This window comes from Lycium ferocissimum, chromosome 1 (genome assembly GCF_029784015.1).
Source record: "Lycium ferocissimum isolate CSIRO_LF1 chromosome 1, AGI_CSIRO_Lferr_CH_V1, whole genome shotgun sequence".
Lineage (NCBI taxonomy): Eukaryota > Viridiplantae > Streptophyta > Magnoliopsida > Solanales > Solanaceae > Lycium > Lycium ferocissimum.
In genome coordinates this window covers 37067700-37082965 of record NC_081342.1, presented here as the reverse complement: position 1 = coordinate 37082965, position 15266 = coordinate 37067700, and positions in this window count along the sequence as shown.

Sequence of the window (15266 nt, the reverse complement as noted above, 5' to 3'; positions counted from 1 at the left end):
ATTGTGTTGTGATTGATTGTTTTATTGTGTCGGCTTGATGCCATGAGTTGTTGATAAATATTGAATTTTGTTATCTTCTAGATTACGATATTGCTGGCATACCCACTGTTGGTATTTGTGATTCGGATATATTATTGGCATACCCACTATTGGTATTTGTGATTCGGTTATATTATTGTCATAGCCACTGTTGGTATTTGTGGTTCGGATATATCATTGGCATATCCACTGTTGGTACTTGTGATTCGGTTATATTATTGGCATACCCACTGTTGGTATTTGCAATTCGGTTATATTATTGGCATACCCACTGTTGGTATTTGTGATTCGGATATATTCTTGGCGTACCCATTGTTGGTACTTGTGATATTAAGCCTGATTATCGATGTCAATCCATGCATTGCATGCACTCTCATTTTCATGATACACTATTGCATGGCCGATATTCGAGGTTCATCCCTAAATGGTTGATTGAGTAAAATTGATACTTGATAAAACTCTTTTACTTGAGTGACATGAGATGGCCGATGTCCGATGTTCATCCCGGAATCATTGATTGCTTGGCCGATATTCGATGTTAGTTTCGAAATCCCTGATAGTGCATGGACTCCGCGGGTCCCCACGGTGGTGCAGGTGAGAACCCTCCATGGGCAAAGATCTGGGGTCCCGTCTGTCTGTTGGGCAAAGATCCGGGACGGGTGGCACTTAAACTTCGCGAGTCACACTGGGTTGTGCTACCGAGACGTTGATATTTTCGTCCGGAGTACATGTGTACACAGCATTTGCATGGCATTGCCTTGCATTCATACATCATTGTATTGCATTGCATTATGGCTTATTGAGATGATTTGGTGTTTACTTGTGATGTTGGATTTGGATTGACATATTGAGACTTGGCACAATTGGGATTAGATACTACTTAGGCGATGATGTATACTTATCTCGATTATCTGTGACTTTTTCTTGGTCTGGTTTATCTTGTGGATTGTTCGTAGGATCAGTTGTATGTTTGGCCTCTAAAGGATGTAGACTAAAGATATCATAGAGAAGAGTCGTCTCCTAGACTAAACCGAATGGTAATAATGAATATATGATTGTCGTGATATTGTTGTGGATCTGGCTTGTGGTTATTAGCGGAAGGTGAATGAGTTGAGGGTCTTGGTGTCATGTTGTGCGGTAAATAGACGTAGGACTTGACTTAGTTGCTGATTATGTTTATTTGTGACTTCTTTTACTGATATGTGTTGCTAACCATTGTCGGCCTATGATACTTACTCAGTACTCGTTGATTGTACTGATACTGCTCTTGTTACACCCTTTCCGGGTGTAGAGTGGTTCGGGTGATTGATTACAACATGTTCGGAGATGCGCGGTGCCTAATCTGAAAGCGTCCTTCCATTTCATTCCAGGACGGAGGTTGGGTCTTATAGTGTTGTTGTGATCCGTATCATTTAGTCGCTTTTGTACTAGTCTAGACCGTGGGAACTTGAAAAGAGTCTTTAATTATTTAACGGTTGTAAATACTTTCAATATTAGAGTTTATTAGGTAATTGACTTCCGCTGTTAATCGGACTTAGTTATTGGAATATGCGAATTGTCTTTGCTTGATTACTGTGTTATTGATTGAGGGTTCACCCACTGAGAAGGGAAAGGTAGGTGCCCGCGCGATCCTAAATTAGGTCGTGACAAGTTGGTATCAGAGCTTAGGTTACTAGTCTACTAAGTACAAGAGCGAATGTGTAGTAGTCTCGTGGAATGGTACGGAGACGTCTGTACCCATCCACGAGAGGCTATGAGGCATCTTAGGAAAAACTACCTTCATTCTTTCTATTTGTGCTACTTCGGTCCAATTGGTATCTAGGCGATTCCAATTGATATCTGTGTATCCTTGTTTTATCCTCTCTCGAATGGCGAACACTCGTTCTCATGCATTTGATCTCGTATATTGTGTGATGGTATGGTATGAGAGGTGTCATCTCAGTTCAGATGCGTGGCCTAGTTCAGTTCTAGCTTAGGAAGAAGGTTTCGACTTTGATAAGGTTTGTGATAGTATGTGTCACGACCCAAACCGATGAGTCGTGACGAGTGCCCGACCACATCTGGCCAGGCACCCCTAGACTCGTACCTGAATATCGCTGAATAACTGGGTGGCCCATAAAACTCATAGCGGAACCATGGTGACTGATACAATAACAGCATCAAAACTATCAACCATCTACGCACGTGTGCATACATTTATATACATATGAGAGGAAAATCCTACCGAATGGAATCGTCTGCCCGTCTATCTGTACCTGCGGGCATGAACGCAGCCCCCCGAATAATAGGGAGTCAATACGGATAATGTACCGAGTATGTAAGGCAGAATTAGAACAGAATATCTCAATTCGAGTAATAAGGGAGTAATGGGCTCAATATGTACCTGTACTCAACACTGTAAATCATGTACGTGCATATAAACTTTTAATGCATCATGAGTATACATATATATATAATGCATGCCTTCGCCCTGCTCGCAGCCCCTTCGGGCATAATAGCATAATGGCCCTTTCGAGCAGCCCCTTCATCGTATACCAGCTGATCGGGTGGTTTGTGTATATAACTCCTTAGCCTTTTTCCCCTTCCCCATGAAATGATGTCGTGCATGTATGTAAATATGCAATGCATGAAAATCTTTGGAAACCATCAAAAGACTCCCTTCGGAGCAACTTTTAGTTCAAAATGGGAACTTCTTCCCTTTTCTTAAAAATGGGAACTTCTTCCCCTTTTTCTTTGTCTCCTTCAAGACTCAAAAATCAAATGTGAAATGCATGGGAATAAGGAAACCTTAAGAATGCCCCCTTCGGGAATTAGACATCGTTATGAAATCGTACAACTTATGGATGCCCCTTTGGGACTTAAGAAGTCAAGAAACTCAGGATATCCTACATCTAGGAGTGGATTCATTATGGATATCATTACGCTTCGCACTTGTCATAGATCATGCCAAAAAGAAGGAAAGGATAGCCTTAACATACCTGTTCAGCCTCCAACTACTTACGCTTATCCGTCCGAGCCCGCAAGTCTACATATAAGACCATTCATACTATGATTAGGCCCATTGTTATATAGTTATCCTAAGCCTTCAAATAAATCTTTCTAGAATCTGCCAAAATTTCGGCAGCATCTCCTCTGCGTATATGCCTAGCCCAAAACCTCAATTCAGCAACCAATAACAACAACAATAATACCAACATCAATAAAATCATTTCCAACACTAACATATACCATAAAACAGCCCACACGCTGTTTTCCAACTTCCATAACTAACTCACTTATTATACAATTATTTAACCACTCTATCTTCGTGAATGAACCGGTATTAGCGTAAATAAAAGGAGATCCATACCTTACTCTTGTTGAAGTAGCACTATCTCCGATATCCGCTTCGAATCCATGTCAAAATCCACCGCAAAACAAGACTACAATCACAACCATGGGCTATCCGGACCTAAACTAATATTCCGCCACTTGAAAATTGCTCACTTTTTGATATTCTCACACCCTCAACTATTATTTTGGAATTTTCTGGGAAAAATATGATGAAAAAGAGGGTTATTACCCTTTATATAGGGGTCAAATTCGGGTCGAGTTTATCGTAGCAAGATCTTGCGAAGCAAGTCGGTTCGTAGCAAGATCTTGTAGCACGTGTTTCTGCTTTGTCAGCCGAACTTGTATCGTCCATAATTATCTACTCCGGAGCCTTATCGACAAGTGATTTGTTGCGTTGGAAACTAGACTCGACGAACTTCATTTTAGGCTTTTGTTTCACTTCAAAACACTTCATATGTTAAGAGATATTCGTCCCTCAAGTTGGACCAAAATTTTCACACAAAATATTACCCATCCTTTCTCCAAAGTCATATTACTCCATTTTTTCCACTCATTTCCTTATAAAACCTTTCAGTATACCTTATATACATCCTTCACTCATTAAATATACTTAATACTGCTTACTCCTTGTATTCCAAAGTGGTTTTACTTAACCATAACTCAAGTGGCAGAATATTAGTTTAGGTCCGGATAGCGCGTGGTTGTGATTGTAGTCTTGTTTTGTGGTGGATTTTGACGTGGATTCGAAGCGTATATCGGAGATATTACTACTTCAACAAGAGTAAGGTATGGATCTCTTTCTATTTACGTTAATACCGGTTCATTCACGAAGATAGAGTGGTTAAATAATTGTATAATAAGTGAGTTAGTTATGGAAGTTGAAAAACATTTATGGGTCGTTTTTTTATGGTATATATTAGTGTTGGAAATTATTTTATTGATGTTGGTATTATTGTTGTTGTTATTGGTTGCTGAATTGAGGTTTCGGGCTAGGCATCTAAGCAGACGAGATGCTGCTTTTCGGCAAATTCTAGAAAGATTTATTTGAAGGCTTAGGATAACTATATAACAATGGGCCTAATCATAGTATGAATGGTCTTATATGTAGACTTGGGGGCTCGGACGGATAAGCATAAGTAGTTGGAGGCTGAACAGGTATGTTAAGGCCAGTGTTTTAAAAGGCATTTTCTGGGCGAGCCCTGGGGCGGGGCGAACCAAAAATGCCCCGAGGCGATGGGTCGGGGCGAAAGTCCCAAGAGGCGTACGCCCGGCAATTCGGGGCGTAGGCCCGGGCGTTTGGGGCGAGGTTTTTTCGTTGGGGCGTGTTGGGGCGTAAGCCCAGAAAACTTCTTCAAACTAACACGAAATTTGTTAAATAAGTCCTTAGTATAATGCCCAAATTCTCAAAAGTCAACATGTAATTACTCAAATGTTTTAAAAAGGAACTGAAACATTAAATTTAAAAGTCAAGACCTTTTTTCATTGCTAGAATGCCTAATATATGTTCTTTTCCAATTATTTATCTTGTCCTCTACTACCTCAAAAAAGTAACGAACAGTCACTTGTACTTGTAAGTAGCGTATATACACACACTTATTTATAGTTTTCTTCAATTTTTTACGCTATTTCACCTATTTAAAAGTATTTATTATAATTATATTATTTTATAAAACACTAAAAATTAAAATCCCATGGGGCTTACGCCCCGTGCCTCGGGGCTTACGCCTCACTAAGGCAAACGTAAAACGCCCCGCCTTACGCCCTCGCCTTTTAAAACACTGGTTAAGGCTCGTCCCTTTCTTTCAAAGGCATGATTCCTATGTTATGATTCCATAAATGTTTCCATAACATCCTTATTTTCAAAAGCTAAAAGCTCATGATTCTTAAAGCTTCTCATGATGTTAAAGATGAGAATGTTTTTATGAGGATTACGATGATGATGATTTTATGTTTAAAAGTTTCAAGTTATGATTTCAACGACGATATGAAGCTACTTCATGATTTTCTCGATTCTATTCATTGTTGTTGATATCAACTTATGAATTGTTCCTTCGAGCTGAGATATAGCGATAATGGTTGTTCCATAATATGAATCAGAGGTTACCGACCTTACTTCACTCCGATAAAGTTGTAGCTTTCATATGAGCTTTTATGCATGTTATTTACATGATGTATATGAATATGGTATATATGGATTGGGCCGTACGTTCCTCGGCACTAACTTATATGGATTGGGTCGTATGTTCCTTGGCACTAACTTATATGGATCAGGTCGTACGTTCCTCGGCACTAACTTATATGGATCGGACAGTACATTCCTCGCTACTAACTTATATGGATCAGGCCGTACGTTCCTCGGCACTGACTTATATGGATCGGGTCGTACGTTTCTCGGTACTAACTTATATGAATTGGGTTGTACGTTCCTTGCCACTAACTTATATGGATCGGGTCGTACGTTTCTCGGCACTAACTTATATGGATCGGGCTGTACGTTCCTCGCCACTAACTTATATTGATCGGGTCGTACGTTCCTCGGCACTAACATACGATGATTACGGATCGGGCTGTATGTTCCACAACACTAACATTTATGGATCGGGTTGCACGTTTCGCAACACTAATATTTATATTATATGTGTATTTATATAAATAGGTGCTTGTGTACATATGATTTTAAGATGTACAAGTTATCCCTCCCATTCCATGTTACCTTTCATATCCATATATGTTGTTATTTATGCCTTACATACTTAGTACATTATTCGTACTAACCCCCTTTCTTCGGGGGCTGCGTTTCATGCCCGCAGGTACCGATACTCAATTTGGTGATCAGCCGCCTAGGACTTCGCTCACCGCTCGGGAGAGCTCCTTGTTCGAAGCTTCGAGTCCTTTTGGTACTGCATCCTTTTGACATAGACTTATGCACATTCGGGCACGGTGGGGCCCTGACCCGTCATATTCCACTGTTATATTCTTAGAGATCTGTAGACATGTGTGGGTTGTATATATGGTTTGGTTAGTTATACAGATGTAGTTCATTTTGGATATTTTCGCGTATAGTGGCAGCCTTGTCGGCTTACATATTTTGTTGTGCTTGGTTAACTGTGACTTCTCGGGAGACAGTTTCATTCTGGTATATGGCATTATGAGTTTACAGCATGCTTTTGCAAATTTTCACATTGTCCTTAGTATCAGTCTGATTATATCTAACAGGTTCGTATACGAGTGTCCAACTCGGGCACTAGTCATGGCCCATCGATTTGGGGTCGTGACAGTATGCGAGGACGAGTGTGAGTTCGCTAGAGATTACCAGATTCGACGAGTATAGTGATTGCGTGTGGTAGATAAGAGAAGTTGAGAGTAAGTACTCAAAAGACGATATTATGAGAGAGTACGAGGATGGGTATTGGTACTCGTTGTGTACATGGAATCGAGTCGTGATAAAGAGGGTTTGGATAGAAAATTCTTGAGCACCGAGAAGGAAATAATTGGTATCTGGCATGCTTATGAGGATGTGCTTGTGACAATTATGAGAGTGGATTCCGTATTCTAGTGCGATGAATCGAGTTGAGTTCCGACGTGATTATATGTTAAGTGGTTCGTAAGCCCTTTTGGACAAAGGTGTGTCTTGGGACTTTCGCGTTTAAAGAAATGATAAGCATGTTATGGAATCAAGGTTTAGTAGTTTGAGGGTGGTGTTACGGAGAGGTGTGGTAGATGTGCAGAGGATTCAGTGTCGAGATTTATGGAAGTTGTTACGCCGTGGGCCTATGTGAATTGATGGTTAATTTGAAGGGATGAGTTTAGGGTTGTACGAGAGTGATATCCTAGTATCCAAGTAACTGTTAATAGTTATGTCCAGTATCGGATTTTGGCTAAGAACCTTTGTACTTGTTGCGTTAGCTTCGGTGAGTTTTTGTTATTTATCAGTATGATTATCTGATTGAGTTGATGGTATAGTCGCTTGAATGGTTAGATGTGTTTTGGTTAGACAATGGAGACGTTCTAATTTAGTGGATCAGAGATAAGGCTTAAACTTATTCAAGTTATAGGAATCATTTTGGAATTCAAATTAAGAAATGAAATAAGGGAACCTTAGTAGAGGAAAGTGAGTCATTGTAGGCCAAGTATGTGCTTCATTGGATTTAGAGGTTAGTCGGTTTAGACTTCGATGTGTTGAAAGGAAACTCTAATGTGTAAAGTGTGTGGTGTGATTCTATCTCCAAGGTTGGTTCGGTAGTGCGCAAGACTTATGACTTTGCGGTAATTGATTTAGTGGATTCAAGAATTGGTTAGTGTTGGTCGAGTGTTGGCAAGAATGAGGTACATCCTTGGAAGTACTTGAGTCTACTTAAATTGTGGCATTATGGTCTAGCATGGAATAAAAGAGCTTGTGATTGTTGCATGATTTTGAGGAAGTAGTCTACAGAATGGGTAAGTGATAAGAAGTTGTGACCAGTGGCTAAGTAAGAAGTAAGATTTCAGGTAACCGAGAGGTTGAGTTTATCGAAAGTGCCTTGTGTGTACCCCTTGGAAAGTTTCGTTAAAGATTTCTTATGGTGGAAGAGTTAGCGTGAGTTTAAGAGAAAGGATTTATAGAAGTCCTTGTATGATAAGGTTAGCATTGTATTCTCGAGAAGGGACTGAGTTGTGCTAAGTGATCTATGTATGAGTGATATTGAATGCATGAATTCGAACACTATGGACCTGAAGTTGTTTTGTCGGTTAGCACAAGAGGTTGTGAGATTTGGTTCTTACAGAAGTGTTATGGGTTATCGAAATATTACAGAGGAAAGTTTGATGGTTAGAAGATTGATTTATGAGGATACCTGTTTTTAGTGTCGGAAGATGTGAGTGGTACCAGGTATGCGTATTGGGTAATGTTAAGGAAATTGAGGTTGCATTCGCAAGATTTAGTTATCCGGTACCTTGAGAACAATTTGGATAGGTTTCAGCTTTTAGAGCCGAGAGCGGTAATTTATGGTTTGCTATGCGCAGTAAGAGTGTGATGGGTTTCGGATCTTGGAATTAGTTTGTGTGATTACTGATATATTTTGAAATTGTGCGTTCATTGTGGGTCATTATGGTTTAAATGGAAATGGTTAGATCGAGTTTGTAACTCCAAGGGAACTTATAGGTTCCAAGTAAATCAGTTTAATGGATGTGATAAGGAACGCCTGACTTTTGAGGTTTGTTATTAGCAATCCTTATGGTATCTCACCAGGGTCAGCCTTTTGGTTAGTACAATGGGTTGTAATGATAATGGTTGTGCTTCAGAGAGATTCTAGGATTGTGATAAGGCTCCGTTCTGATCATTAGATATTGGCAGATCTTTCCCTATGCAGTACTCGATGGTAAGTTCCTAGATAAGTGATTTGAAGAGTTAAGAAGACTTAGGACTGACCAAGTTGGCTACGAGAAAGATAAGTTTCGATGAAATAACTAAGAGTTTTCTAGAGGATTTAGGATTCTCTTTTGGGAAGCGTAAGTCGTGGTCCGGTTTGTATTGTGTACTTCTAAGAAATTGTGATTCAAGGAAGGACTTGGAAAAAAAAGTGACACAAAAGGATTAGCTAGCTCAGAATATCATACCTGTTCGGAATGTTTTATGATTAGTTATGTCCAAAGGTTCGTGCTATTTGATTTATCTATGTGAGATCCGTTGTGTGTTTTAGAGGAATGGTAATTGGGTCTTTTGGCTGAGTGCGAACGAATTGCGGTTTGGGTTTGCATCTTTTTGAAAGAGCTTCATGTTGGTTGTGATATGATTTTCTTGGTTACCGTAAGCTTGTCCTACTCTCGTTCTTCGCTCGAGGACGAGCGATTGTTTAATTGGTATCTGATGTAACGACCCATTTTGTCGTTACCGTGATTATTCCATTTTTGACCTCGTCGACCCGTTCCTGAGTCTCGCTAGAACTATTTTTACCCGAGGTGATAATTGGCATGACTTCCTAGGCATCATTGTGGGCTTTAGAATGTTTTCTAGAAAAATTGGGCTTTAAGCAAAAATGAGTTGACTCAAAGTTGACTTCTGAGTAAACGGACCTTTTTCGAAAATCCGTCGATTCTGCGAGGTACGGATAGTCGTTTAGAACTTGTGTGCATATTCGTTTCGGTTCCCAATGCACTCGGGTGCATTTTGGGACCTGGGTTGGAAAGTTAGTTTTGGGGTATCGGGGTTTGACTCGGTCTATGAAGTTTTGAGGTATCGGGGGTTGACTCGGTCAACGAGACCTCTAATGGGAATTTCAAGGCTACGAATGCATTCGTAGAGCATTTTTATGTATATCTGCATACTTGATTTGTGTTCGAGAGGCTCCGGGATGGTTCTGAAGGTCGATTTCAAGATTGGAAGATACTACAAAAATCTGGTGTCTGCTGACCGCTTTGGCTCCAAAGCAGTAGCGCGAGAGAGCGTGCGAAAGCGGTTTGGCCTAACCGCTGGATGCGTCAGCCAAAGACTAGCCGAACCGCGTAGAGCGGCCGCGTCACACGGCAGACAGCTAACGAACCGCCAGAGCTTGCCGACGGCTAGATTTTCTATCTAAAAACTTTATAAAACCCTTATTTCCTCCCATAACTTTTATTATATTTTCGTACCACCTTGGAGGCGACTTGAGGGGTTTATGGTAAGATTTATCTTGGAAGTAAGTTCCCTAATCCTAATCTCTTCCATTTTCTTTCCTAAGTAAGAATCCATGCTAGAAATTCCTAGAAACATAAGATTAAAAGAGGGTTTATGGGGTTTTTCATAAAAGGGTTTTAAAAACGATTTGGATTCCTAAGATATGGTTAAATGTTGTAGCTCATGCTAGATAATGTCGTTCATGCTAGATAATGTCATATCTAGGCTTGTTAATCATTAATCTTCGATTCTAGAGTTAATTTTCATGAATTAAAGTTAGGGTTCTTAGACCCAAATTTTGGGATTTTCATATTAATGATGATTTTGAGAATTAATTGAGTATTCCTATGATTAAAGTAATGGGTTTTGACCTTTTGGTATGGAATTTGGTATTATAAAATTCTCGTTTTACCCTTGAGACCCGTTTTCCTAAATTAAGGGTTGGAATTTGACTCGAATATAAGGTAGCCACTATGGGTATCATTATTCATGGTTTCTTACATAGAATTCATATATGGTAGAGTTTGATTATTTGGAGACGCTTCGAAAGACAAGGCAACGTGTGGGTTCGTGGCACCTGTTCGGCTGCCAGGTAAATCAGTTTAATAGATGTGATAAGGAACGCCTGACTTTTGAGATTTGTTATTAGCAGTCCTTGTGGTATCTCACCAGAGTCAACCTTTTGGTTAGTACAATAGGTTGTAATGATAATGGTTGTGCTTCGGAGAGATTCTAGGATTGTGATAAGGCTCTGTTCTGATCATTGGATTTTGGCAGATCTTTCCCTATGCAATACTCGATGGAAAGTTCCTAGATAAGTGATTTGAAGAGTTAAGAAGACTTAGGACTGACCAAGTTGGCTACGAGAAAGAGAAGTTTCGATGAAATAGCTTAGAGTTTTCTGGAGGATTTAGGATTCTCTTTTGGGAAGAGTAAGTCCTGGTTTCGGTTTGTATTGTGTACTTCTAAGAAATTGCGATTCAAGGAAGGACTTGGAAAAAAAAGTGACACAAAAGGATTAGCTAGCTCAGAATATCTTACTTGTTCGGAATGTTTTATGATTAGTTATGTCCAAAGGTTCGTGCTATTTGATTTATCTATGTGAGATCCGTTTTGTGTTTTAGAGGCATGGTAATTGGGTCTTTTAGCTGAGTGCGAACGAATTGCGGTTTGGGTTTGCATCTTGTTGAAAGAGCTTCGTGTTGGTTGTGATACAATTTTCTTTGTTACCGTAAGATTCTCCTACTCTCGTTCTTCGCTCGAGGATGAGCGATTGTTTAATTGGTATCTGATGTAACGACCCCTTTTGTCGTTACCATGATTATTCCATTTTTGCCCTCGTTGACCCGTTCCTGAGTCTCGCTAGAACTATTTTGACCCAAGGTGATAGTTGGCATGACTTCCTAGGCATTGTTGTGGGCTTTAGAATGTTTTCTAGAAAAATTGGGCTTTAAGCAAAAATGAGTTGACTCAAAGTTGACTTGTGAGTAAACGGACCTTTTTCGAAAATCCGTCGATTCCGAGAGGTTCGGATGATCATTTAGAACTTGTGTGCATATTCGTTTCGGTTTCCAATGCACTCGGGTGCATTTTGGGACCTGGGTTGGAAAGTTAGTTGTGAGGTATCGGGGGTTGACTCGGTCAACGAGACCTCTGAAAGGAATTCTGAGGCTACGAGTGCATTCGTAGAGCGTTTTTATATATATCTGTGTATTTAGTTTGTGTCCAGGAGGTTCCGGGATGGTTCTTAGGGTCGATTTCAAATTTGGAAGACACCAGAAAAATCTGGTGTCTGGTGACCGTTTTGGCTTCAAAGCGGTAGCGCAAAAGCACAGCCGAACCGCTGGAGGGATCGGGTAGCAGCATTGGCCGAACCGCTAGAGCGGACGCGCGGCAGCGCTGGCCGAACTGCTAGAGCGGCTAACGGGCCATATTTTCTATTTAAAAACTTTATAAAACTCTTATCTTCTCCCATAACTTCTATTATATTTTCTTACCACCTTGGAGGCGACTTGAGGGGTTTATGGTCAGATTTCTCTTGGAAGTAAGGTCCCTAATCCTAATCTCTTCCATTTTCTTTCCTAAGTAAGAATCCATGCTAGAAATTCCTAGAAGCTTAAGATTAAAAGAGGGTTTAAGGGGTTTTTCATAAAAGGGTTTTAAAAACGATTTGGATTCCTAAGTTATGGTTAAATGTTTTTGTTCATGCTAGATAATGTCATATCTAGGCTTGTTAATCATTAATCTTCGATTCTAAAGTTGATTTTCATGAATTAAAGTTAGGGTTGTTAGACCCAAATTTTGGGGTCTTCATATTAATGATGATTTTGAGAATTAATTGAGTATTCCTATGATTAAAGTAATGAGTTTTGACCTTTTGGTATGGAATTTGGAATTTTTGTCATAAAATTCTCGTTTTTCCCTTGAGACCCATTTTTCCTAAATTAAGGGTTGGAATTTGACCCGAATAGAAGGTAGCCAATATGGGTATCATTTGTCACGTCCCCACTAGGGCCATAACGGGTACCCGGGGCTGGCCACTGAGCACCACTCATTCTATTACTCATCCTGCATTTATTCATATTTCTTATGCTCATAATCATAGAAAAACTATTCTTCATTTGAAACTAAGCCCTTCGGCTATCATTTATATATATATATATATATATATATATATATATATATATATATATATATATATATATATATATATATATAGGAGTGCTAGACATAGGGACGGTACAGGACCCCGTCATGCCCAAAACATATATATACATCAAAGAATAAGTCAACGGCACCTCCAGAATAATGGGGTGCTCTCAGTCAGTAAACAGCTCCTACGAGTCTAGATCACCTCCCTGTCTACCTGTGGGCATGAACACAGCGTCTAAAGAAAACGGACATCAATACGAACATTGTACTGAGTATGTAAGGCATCAACAATAATAATACATCAATGAAATAGGAAACATCAAATGAGGAGCAATCAGAATCGATCGTCAATTATAAAAGAAATAATGCATACTGGCTTACTTCATAATCATCATCATATCATGTATGCATATATGTATAAGCTGCCCGACCATATAGGTACGGTGTGATAATCATTAGCCCGCGTCCAGGCCTCCGGCGTCCGGGGTACCATCTCATGCCGCCCACTAGTGGTGTCTGCCCATGCCGTCTAGACATGGTGTATCCGTTGCCCGCCTTAGCGGTGTTTGCCCGGTCATATAGGCATGGTGTAATATCATCATCATGTACTCATCATAATGCATGCATAGAAACTCAAAAACAACTATATTTTATCGGGGTGACATAAGGTCGTGAGACCCCGATTCCATTATGGAGCATTTATAAGTATTCTGCCTCACCTTGAAGGAACTAGCATATAAGGTGAGTGTATATAATAAACAACATCAATGGATCATAGTTAACATCATTGTCTTTATAGGAATATCATATCATAGACTCTAGAATCTTCAGACTTAAGCTCATCATCATCATTATCGTGCTCATAATGTATCTCTTATCTCATATGGCTATTCATGAACATAGCCTCTTAGTTTTTCGGAATGTAGGAGATTCATAGAGAAGGAGGAAAAATCATGCCATAGGATTCATGCCTTAGAAAGAAAGGTCTAGCCTCACATACCTTTTCCTTTAGCTATTCTATCACTTGATCGTTCTCCTTCAATGCTTGTGTTTCTACCTTCAAGAGAATTCGTATTACATTAGCTAAACGATTATAAGAACGTGCTTACTAAAGCTAGAGAAAATTGGGCAGCATTTCCTTTGTTTATACAACTTTTCCCATATTCCATATCAACTCCCAAACATCAATGGCAACATTCACAATATCATAATCAAACATCATCATTCATCTACATTATCCACATTTCACAATTTCGCTTCAATCCTCCATAATCATGATCATAGTTCACTATCGCGTTCTTTCACATATAATACTCATTCCATTTTCTAAATGTCATTCATAACCTACTTTCTAAATGTCATTCATAACCTACTTACAATCACAACATATCCATATTCATCATTCATTCCAAGCTATAGCTCAACAATAACACTATTCCCACATTTATAACCCATTTTCTATATTCTTCTACAATCCAAGTGTTTCAACTTCTCAATACCTTAAACAATATGAAAATACCATAGAACTCACCTTAGATAATGGAAGAATAAGCCTTGAGTGAAATACTCTTCTTGCACCAAAACCCTAGTTCACTTCCTTTGAAATTTCTTGACTTGGATGAACTCTAGTGAGCTTCTTACACTTGATTCACTTGAATCCTTGATATTGATCTTTGCTTTCCTTCGTATTATTGTAGATGAAGTATGTAGAACCTTCTAGAGGTCTTGAGAGAGATGAAGAAGTGCAGGAAATGAAATTAGTCAAGTGGGAACATGTATTTATATTTGCAACTTAATCAGCCCGTCTGGCATTATACGGACCACTTATACGGTCCGTATAATATTGTACGGTCTGTATAAGTGTCTGTGGTTCACCATCAGGGAAAACATCTTCATGTTGGGTGTTATACGGACCCTTATACGGACCGTATAAGTCGGTCGTATAACCCCTTTCCCCTGAAATGATCTCCGTTGTTCGTTTGATCTCCAATCCTTATGGAACCTTCTTGACACTTGTTTAACACCTCATTACCAATCTAAGGGACGTTATATCTCTTCTCCAAAACATCATTAAGCTCTCATTAATTCAATGCTCATAAATCTTGCCCGACACACAACATATACCTTGCTTTCCTTAACAACTTTCGTTTCTTACTTCAATTGTCTTTGAAATCTCATTTAGAATCATCAAATGTTATTTCTTACTTACAAAGACATCGTATACGTCGTACCCTTTGTTAGTCTATTCACTGTACGTTAATGAAAAATTTTTCGAGGTGTAACATCATTATTCATGGTTTCTTACATAGAATTCATATGTGATACAGTTTGATTATTTGGAGATGCTTCGAAAGACAAGGCAATGTATGGGTTCGTGGCACTTGTTCGGCTATCAGGTAGGTTATGGCTTTCCTTTTCGATAGACTCCGATTAGTTTTCCATATTCGTGTATTAGAAGGAACGAAGAATGCGTGTGTAGGAATTGGAGATTTGGGATGGAATCCTAGGATGGTATTGATGTGTGATTGTGTGTTCGGGCTTGTGGCCTATATATTATTTAGGATGTATGATGTGGCCTTCTTGAAAATCGGTGGATTTTATGTGACTTGGG